The sequence below is a fragment of the Buceros rhinoceros genome, unplaced genomic scaffold (assembly GCF_000710305.1).
Source record: "Buceros rhinoceros silvestris isolate BGI_N320 unplaced genomic scaffold, ASM71030v1 scaffold3482, whole genome shotgun sequence".
In the NCBI taxonomy this organism is placed as follows: Eukaryota; Metazoa; Chordata; class Aves; order Bucerotiformes; family Bucerotidae; genus Buceros; species Buceros rhinoceros.
The window spans coordinates 56,711-65,185 of record NW_010399355.1 but is presented as its reverse complement, the minus strand read 5'-3'; the positions used below and the strand labels follow the sequence as shown (position 1 = coordinate 65,185).

General features: G+C 38.8%; 1 protein-coding gene across 1 annotated transcript in view; it reads right to left on the bottom strand.

The window, feature by feature from the left end:
• Positions 1-8,475, bottom strand: part of SH3KBP1 (SH3-domain kinase binding protein 1) — a gene marked incomplete at its 5' end in the record, with an annotated part of 65,636 nt that overhangs the window by 11,431 nt on the left and 45,730 nt on the right. The gene's annotated exons all lie outside the window — the stretch shown is intronic.

The window sequence follows — 8,475 nt, the reverse complement described above, 5'->3', positions numbered from 1 at the left end:
TCTTTCCCACTTAACTGTTTTTACTATTTTTTTTTCCTGAGCTAGTTTTAATCCAGCTCATTTTCCAACCGCATGTGCCCAGCCGCACAAATACCCGTGCTGAAGAAAGGATCAGTATCAGTACCAGAGGACTGATACAAGCTGCTAAAACTGAGAGGAAGGGCAGACTGCTGCTATGGGGAGCAGCGAACTGGGTGAAGTTATCTTGCAGTCTCGAAAGGACCCAGTACACAACCTCCCTCGCTCTGTGTTGCTGCTTCTATGGTAAGCGCCATTGTCCCTTCCTCTGCTCTTACAAAACGTAAGTATCTACGCTAATATGGAAAACAATCAATGAAAAAATAGCGAAGGCATTAATTCAATGTGTTTCCATGTCTTAAATAAACTCATAACTGCTCTGAGTTCCCTGTTCGTTCAGAACAGTCAAATACTCATAAACTGTAAAATGTATCAATACATAGGAAGCGTATGAATTCGTGTCCTTGAGACCCATGAGCACTTGCAGATAAAATCTGCTTCATGCATTTTATGAATACCAAGAAAGATGTACATTCCCGCACAAAGCTTCTATTATCAAAAAATACTGGGAATCCTCAATTTTTTCCCACTTCTGAATGCATTTCTGATTGATAGCTAGAAAGATAAACTAAAGCAGCCTATACCTCCACTGAATTAAAAAAAAAAAAAAAAAGAGCAGAGCAGAGGTTGGAAAGGCTCCACAGGTAGAATCTGCTGCGAAACTAGTGAAATCACAGCCATTCGGCTGATACTATAAATTAAATTCTATTTAAGTGTAAGAGACAACACTTGGTACAAAGCTAAAATAGTAAATCCATTTCCAGTCCTTCCATATGCCCTTTATCCTCCTCTGTTTGTTCTCCTTATTTAGACGTGGTTTGCACTCCCAAATCCACTCTGCATCTGAGGTTAGCACCACCTTCCATGGTCATCACCTATGAGGTTTTAATTCAGGAAAATTCTAATCTAGTAAACCGGTAACTAGGAAAAAGAGCAGCAGAACCACTCAAGAGACTTCTGCCTTACTGACATCTACACTGTAGATCCAGTAATGAATTCACTCATTCTGGTTACTTCATTATTTTTTGCTGACAGAAAGCAAGGTTATATGGGTGTGACATTATACTCACTGAGGACATTAAGCACTAATTAAACATTGTACTTTAGTTTGTGTTTCTGTAGTTATCAGAAATTGGGAGCTTAATTTTATATACTAAGCAAAATGTATAACCTTCCTGAGTTAGACCAAGCAGAACACCATTAAAAATCAAGTCTGGTCTGCTGTATTCACAGCCATGTCACTTGCCAGCGAGGCAGCATCAGCATCCAACACCAGTCCAGCTTTCCATCTATGTCTAGTAATAGTAGAGTAAGGAAGGTTCCATTGGACACATAGAACACAGAGGGCACCCATCAGTTAGTGCCACTCCCTGATTAAATGTAGCCAATACTCGTTCTACAAACAAACAGATGCATTCATTATTATTACTGTCTCACTGATCAAGCCAGGAATTCATGCAGTAATTCATGAGATGGGAATAAAGACATCAGAGTAATTCTAATATACTGGTGTAGTACACATCATAAAATATCTGGCTTACTGAGCAAACATATTTAATGAATGTGAAAAATTTTAGCTGTGCAAGAATTGTACCCTGGCATCCTTCCAAGCCAGTTAAGAATAGGATATCGAACAGGATATTTTTCCCCATTGCTATGTTCATTTGGAGACATGGTTATTTAAAGCATGATGATGGTGGTTTTTTTAAATATGCCTAGAACCAGGAAGCCAATTATGTACGGAAAAAGTTCTCAGCTCACTGGACTTGCACCTCCCTGGAAAATAACCTTCAATCTGCGCTTCCCCACACCCCAACCCCCAAAACACCAAAACCAACCAGTTTCATGGTTATGCTTCCTTCCTTACCCCTTCCCCCCCCTGCACTTACTATTCTGGCATAAAACGTGGCTAGGCCTTAACTTCATGTTACATTTAGGTTTTTTAAGTCTTTGGGCAAAGTAATAAAAACAGAAAACTTTTTGAATTAGTAGAGAGATTTCACCTTGAGGAAATTAAAATGGAAAGTGATGAATAATAGCAGAATCAAGACATTCAGAATGCTAACGGTGAGGTTTCACAGAACTGAAAAACAACAGGTCTGGAAGAAATGAGGCAAAGGTGGCGTTCAATTCATTTAAAGAAGATAATGTCACAAAAGCCACGTAGGCAGAATTTCATTCCATAATCATCTTCAATACATTTAAAAGATTGACAATAGGCTTGTGAAATGGTGCACATACCAACGTTAAATACAATAAACCTGAAACCTATCAATTGAGACAGAGATACTGTAGATGGAATCTTCAGCAGTACTGTCTGTTCAATAGATAGCACTGACCAAAAAACAACTCAAGCAAGAACGTGAGTATTACTGGGAATTTTCAGGAGACCACAATTATTTTAACCGCTTCAAGTGGCCCGATTCTGCTACTGTCTCCACACTGAGAAGCATCATACCCTTCAGGGAATACAGCTGTGCTCCTCGCCAGGGTCAGGACAGCAGAATCTCACCCATAATGAATTGCAGATTCTTCTCTAAGTTTTGGGTAAGTTTTGGTACTTTTAGCAGGAGGGCTCCCTGGGTGCAGCGTTACTCTGTTCAGGACTGTAAAAGCGATGTGCTGGGGAGGCCTGCCCACATGGTTCCTTGCTTCGGAAGGAAACAGCTTGGCTCACCTGGCTTCTCAGGACAGTCACCGGACAGCTACCTTGCCTAAAGTAGATCTTTTCCCATTTCAACCCTGACTTTTATCGCTTTAATAGCTGAATGCAGAAAGCTGCCATAATGAGCTCTGCTAACCACTTGCCAGTGCCCTCATAAGGATTTTATTTTTAACAATTCAGAAGATGCCAAGAAAGAACTGAAAGGTCAAGAAAACTGAGCTAGAAGAAATAGATATGCTGCTTTCAGGCACCTCAACTTGACACACATGTAGAACGATTTCAATTTCTGGTTTACTGCCTTTTTGTGGACCCTCCAGGGAAAAAGACCTAATTAATTTACATAATGGACCATTAACATATCCCCGGTTACAATATTTACAATTCACAACTACATTTATAGGTGATTTTGATTCACTGACATAAATATTACAACTTAACCCAGTTGCATAATTTGCTCCTTTGCTTCACCCAATTAAAATGAGCATGAACAGCAGCACAGAAAGTAATAACTGGTCTAGGCAGATTTCAGTCTTCATTATACGAGTCACACTTTGTCCTCCAATCCTTATATTTACCAATATTATTTCCTTTTTCCCAACTTTTACTCTGTGTCTTCAGGCAAAATAATGTCTCACATTGGAACAGCCTGTGATTTAATGGCAACACTGCTCCCTTCTACAACCTTTTACTGGAAAAATTCTGCATCTTTTTCCCTAGTGCGGGCCAAATGCTATTAGATCACTTTTTCTTCCAGTCAGAGGCACAGCAATCACCTCTCCTAACAAATATGAGCACGTTACAGCTCTGGAACAACTGCAAATACTGCTCAAGGAAATATGATATACTGAACAGTTTTTTTGGTTTTTTTATGAGATATTTTAACTACGCTCCCAGGCATTAACTAACTATCCTACCAGCCTTGGAGGGAGGGACAGAAAAAGAGCATGGCTAATTATGTGGCCAGTATTCCATGATCCACCAGCTAATGCCCTGAAGATTAGAAGTGTGAAGCAATACTGAAAAACGAACTCACGTTAACCAGCTTTCAGGGTATCTCTTAAAAAAATTCATACCAACACTATACGTTTCGTCAAGAATCAATGAAGGCATATGTGCCTTATGTTAGCACTGATGAACATTATTAGCTGCTTTCATAAATACTATGCAAAGTGTGTAAAGAGCCAGGAAAAATATTGAAAAGATGTGTCTGTTTGGCTCTGTGTGGGAAGCGCCTGTGCAGCTCAGTCTTTTTGCAAAGCCCAGAAACTGCTTCATGTGTGGATTAACTGAGCATTTCCACAGCAGATATGCTTTTATTTCTTTGTGGCTAATTCTTTAAACCACGTAGCTTAAATCCGTATGTTTTAAGTGTTAGACGATTTCAAGGCAAGTCTATTTCGGATAGACAAGACTTGTTTCACAATTGCAGGATTCCAATGCGAGCGCACATATGTAGTTAAAAGACTTGGAATTAAGTCTTGTGAAATGGTGAAATGGTGACTTGGAATTAAGTCTTTTAACTGATTTGCAGAAATTACTCAATACCAATAACTAATTAGCGTAACCCAGTAATTTTCTGGAAGCATTACTTTTCGATCCAGTAAGGTATTGTATATGCTCGATGTTTCTGTTATTGCTCTGGCCCTCAGACACAACAACTCTTTGTGATATTACAAAGAAACTCATAACTTAAAGAAAAGTCAAGTTATGCAAAACCACATGAATTTAAGCTGTTGAAATCAACATAATTCTACACACGGACTGCTCTTCCTTTGGCAGAACAGAGCTTGCTTTCAGTGTTGCTTACGTTGCTTTAGAAGCATTTAAACTAAGCTCAAAAAGCCAATGTCAATCCAGAACAGTTGCTGGTAGATGAGACTTTACAAGATGTAAACTACTGTGATTTAACCACATCAATACTGGAAACAAAGTCTTGGATGCCATGACCATGCACCTTCCACGGAGAGCCAGCGAGTGCCCTTCAAATTTCTATGTTGTGCTTTGTTGGGTTTTTTTTTTCCTCTTTCAGACTAGAGAACTGTCATAGCATGTTGCTAAACGTTTTTGTTTTGTCACATGTAAGGACATAACAATGAAATACACACATTAACCTTCTTGATGATGCCATCTGTCTCTAAGAACAGGTTAATGAAACCACAGCACTGACAATTAGCACGTGCAACTGGACATGTCACTTGCATCACTAAAATTCCTTATTATACAATAAAATAAACTACAATGATTTTCGTTTCAATACTATAATGCAAGATTTTCTCAATTTCAACTTTAAAATTAAAAAAAGTAGCCATGTATACTTTAGATGTTTGACGAAATACTTATTTTTGTGGTTTTTTATTATGCATTGTCAACTAAAGCAAAGACAGGACAGAAAAGAAATGGACTAAAAAAAAAGCCTTACCCTCTTGAAATGAAGAAGAGTTACTCATGGCAAAGAGATGTAAATAGAGAAAGCTGGATGAAAGATGTATGGAAAGGAAAGTAAATGCATCACTGAAAACATGGAAAATGAAAACAAAAGAAGAGGTGAGGAGGAATGGGCAATGGTTCTGCTTAAACAATATATTCTGAAGGCAAGTTTTCCAACGTTTTTTGTAAAAATTGTGGAAAGAAGCAAAGGCATGAACAACAGCAGTAGCAGCTGCCATTATATCTGTCAGCAACAGTGATGCTGCTGAACAGGACTTGCTCTTGTCAGTACAGATTGCAAAGTTGTAATCAGTGCTGTATTATCAACAAGAAATTTAAATGTCAAGTCACAACTCTGCAGAACATGCTAGTGAAATCAAGTCATGTGCTAACATCTACATAAAAATAACTTGTATATGCAGCTGCCAGAACGATATGCACAGTATTACACATCACTTCAGCCGTGTTCAAGCATTTGCGACTTTCCTGATTGGTAAAGTTGGGTGAGAATGTTTTTAAAGGTGTTTTAAAAGGTACAGTATTTTCTGGCAGACAACACTGATCCACTGTTGGAATATTACTTAGAAAACAAGTGCCATATTCCTCAACAGAATACGAGTTTTGAGCCTGGATTCCCCAATTCCTCACCGAGTGGAAAAGTGGTCTCCACCCAACTTTAGTGTGGTTTGCTTTTATAACCAAAACTGTCTCTCCAGTGCTTTTGTACATCTCTCCGCTTTAAGTAAAAGAACAAGAGCTTCAGACTGGCCATAGGACTGAGAAAGCAAGAGCCATTATTCAGCTTAACATCGCTGGAGCAAAAAGAGCCGGGAGAGAGCTGTACTCATTTTCAGTCCACGATTCACCATCAGTACTTAGCATAAGTATGAAAGAAGGTGAAGAAACTTGCACTAGCTGCTGCTTTCTCCACTGTTGCCTCTGACAGCTCGAACTGCCTGGGAATGGTGTTGGGGCTAATAAGAGGAATAAAGAGGTGCCCAGTACCCAGAATGGTTATACTACACCTTGGCTGCTGCAAAGGGCTTTTAACGTCCGTTTTCCTCAAAGGCTACTGCTAAACCCCACCTTGTCTGTCACATAGGTCCAGTCTAATTCGTGTTGTGAATTTAAATTACTGAAAAGACATCAAATGACTAGATTTATTCAGATCCATTTTGACTGGAAGGATGAACCTCAGAGAAGCTGAGGCTGTCTTCCCCACAGATGATGCTGGGGCAACATCAGTAACATGTACCACAGCTCAGTATTATCTGGACTCACCCTGCCCAATCCATCAGCATTTTGGAATATACTGGGACAACTCCACTCCCTGATCCACATTTTTTATGAATAACCCATTTAGCCACAAGATTTCTCCAACCCATTGTTCTCTTTGTAAATAAAAATTCTAATACATTTATCATAAATCTTTCCAATTACGGTGCCCCATAAACTGTCCTGAACTCCAAACCTCTCCCCATAGTTAAAGACATTAATCTACTGTGAATTGTTTGGGCTTATTAAGTTTTAATGTATAGCTCTGCCCTCTCTTGAAAGCCAGTTTATTTCTTTAACAATATTTTACCAGAGCTGTCAAAAGCCTCCTGAAAATCCATTAGTTATGATCTCTGGATCCACTTTCATTCCAAAATCATAATTTATTTATTTTTTCTTTAAACAAGTTGTCTAACAGGCTAGAACTACATGATTTGCCCTTGTAAATTCCACTCTGGTTTGACCCTATCAAGTTATACTTATCTTAAGTACTCACACTATTTTACCCTTGAGCCCAATAGGTTCTCCTTGTTAGCGGTAACAGGAGGTCATCAGCCAAACCCTTTGCAGCATGTTGTGTATGTGGTTTGGTTTACGGACTTCTTTTAGCTCTTACTCTTCATTAAAAAAACAAACAAACAAACAACAAAAAACCCCAACCAAAACAACACAAAAACCCCCCACCTAAGTTCTGGAAATGAATGAAAATTATTATAAATCAAATTTCCTACCCAGCCTATTATAGGTTGTTTTAAAAAAAAAAGAAGAATGCAAAAAAAAAAGCTTTTATACCAATAGTGATTCCAAGGAAACTAACACAAGGAATAGAAAAGGGTTACTTCCATCAGACCACGATATGCTGTCTACAGTGCTGGCTTGCTCTTTCAAGTAAGCAAAAGCTTACATGCTTTGAAGCAAATTTGTAAACGTAAGTAACAAACACTAAATGGTAGAATTTGACTGCATTTCCATACCATTCCTTTATATTAATCTCTACAATGAAAATGTTTATGCAATTTATCACACGCTTCTAACTTTACATGTTTATCCCAAATGGAAATCTGGAAAAAACATACTACTTGCCTTTCCAGAATAATGTTAATATCATAAATCATAGCACCAGTGGCAGATTAAAAAAAAAAAGTAGGCACATGGATGCTGCAAAGCTCATAAATCTATGTGAAATCAATTCAGCATTTGATTGTTACACTGCAATTAAAATCCACCTATAACGTAAGGTTCTTCTTTCAAGTCCAAAGAAAAGGCAGGTTTGGCTGTGGGAAGTACATACTGTTTTACAGAAATGTTTTACTAATGGAGCACTCTCGGTAGAAACCACCACACCAAAGTAACTTTTAATGCCACCGGTGAAAGGCAGTAATGCTTACACATCCAGGGTACCCTGGTTCTGCCTTTTACAAAAACAGGTCTCTCGCGGCACAGCTGCGACGGCAGAGGAGAGTGACGGCAGCAGCTGTCACCAGTGGTATTTCTAAGCAGAGGTAGAAGATGGCTGTCGCCGATTTTGCTTACAGTCCTGGGACAAGAGTCTGAGCACCTTGCTTTCCAAGCGCCACTTACTGCAGCACCCGCCCCAGCAAACATCTCTCCTGCACTGCAAAACTTGAGAAGGAAGGAGGGTGAGAGAAGACAGAAAAATAACCCATGGTTACTCCTTCCCAGGTGATTTCCTGATTAAACTGTTTGCATTGCAGGAACACAAATAAGCAAAATTTAGACTGCTTTTAATCGGTGTTTTCAGTAACATTTATTCAAGTTGGCCTCAATTTGGTCTCTATTCCATTGTATCGGAAAGTGTAAAGATTACTAACTGCACCAAATCCGCAATCTTTTCCAGCATTAAAATTGTGGCAGCACTAACATTCATCTGTTAAAACACGCTTGGCTTACTATCGTTGAGCTTCTCATCTATTTCTGTTCGAAAGCCTGAAACAACAAAAGCTCTCCTATTCAAAATAGCTCACCGTTCCGTATTTCCTTTTTAAAAATTTTTCTAACAGAAAACCCCA